This window comes from Aplysia californica, unplaced genomic scaffold (genome assembly GCF_000002075.1).
Source record: "Aplysia californica isolate F4 #8 unplaced genomic scaffold, AplCal3.0 scaffold00005, whole genome shotgun sequence".
Lineage (NCBI taxonomy): Eukaryota > Metazoa > Mollusca > Gastropoda > Aplysiida > Aplysiidae > Aplysia > Aplysia californica.
The window spans coordinates 3,355,173-3,356,572 of record NW_004797275.1 but is presented as its reverse complement, the minus strand read 5'-3'; positions in this window follow the sequence as shown (position 1 = coordinate 3,356,572).

Sequence of the window (1,400 nt, the reverse complement as noted above, 5' to 3'; positions counted from 1 at the left end):
CTAAACGAAATGCGGCAATGTATGCTAAACAAAACTTCCCAACAAAAATCAACAACATTCTTGTGCACCGAGATTGCTCGAAATTCCATATTTAAGCTTTAAAAAGTTAAAGAAAAAATACATAACAATAATTTTTGTACACTGAGACTGCAAGTAAAGAGGTAAATAGCTTTGGGAATAGAGATTCTGCTGTTTTTCTGCTTCCGCCCACCTTGTTTCCGCTCATTACACTAAACTAGCTGTGCTCTGCTTTTCTGCATGTAACAACATTAAATACCGCGCGTTGGCGGAATGGGTTGGAGTGGGACATATGGCATATGGGTAGAAGAAGAGGAAGAAGGTCGGTGGCATAGTGGTTAGGCTACCGGATTCGTAATCGTGAGGTTGTGAGTTCGGGGGTTCCAGCCGCGAGCCCGAAGTTGTGTCCTTGGGAAAGGTATTTTACACGAATTTTCCTCACTTCACCCAGGTGGGAATGAGTAGTCGTCCATAGATAGCGAAAGATCTTGTCAGTATGTTGGTGTTTTAACGTCCATAAATGGTAGCTTGCACTGCATGCTTCCTAGGAAGTTGAGTTTGTTTCAGAATGCTCTCAGGTCTGCTGGGGTAATAGTATAGACTGTAAAACGCATAGAGACTGCTGTTGAGCGGGGATTTGCGCTTTACAAATGCAACCTACCATGTGAACCAAAAAAACTTTACCCACGGAGACACCTATTAAAACGGGTTAAAATAGAATGATATATATACAAGATTTCACAGACGTACTTGGTCACTATGCAGAACTACTGCTGCAAATGTAAAAATGAAAATTCGAAATTTAAAGGAAATTGGAACACATGCACCATGTGACGTCCGTTTCAGGTGATACATGCTCTGGGGCGCTTGACGAAATTGTCTTTGACATTTCCCTTTTGCTGAGCCTTTGATGTACCTGGATCCTGTACGGTTTAAACTTCAGATTGTACTTCAACAAGTGCCGAACAGATTGTCTAGAAATAGTTAATTCAGTACTATGACGACGAACTTACTTTTTAGCTTCTTCGCTCACAGACTCCATCACCACTGCCACATTCTCAGGAGCGCGCACTTGCATCTGTCTCCCACTGTGGGTGACCATAGTTTTTGATCTCTTGTTTTAAATTTTCAACCAAGCCGTGTGACTTGAAATCAGCCCCCCACTTACGAAGTATTTTTGTTACGTGTTTCTCCTTCCTGATTTGTGCACTTTGGTGGATATTTATAGGCCTCCCCGCGCGTACTATTTTTTGGGGCTCAGTACGTATTATGGAGCGTGCGGCGGCGGAGCGGTTAGTACGCTCGTCTCTGAAGCGGAAAGTCCGGGTTCGAGCCTCGGTTCGGACACGTATATTTTCGCCCCCTCCTGCCCACCCAGCATT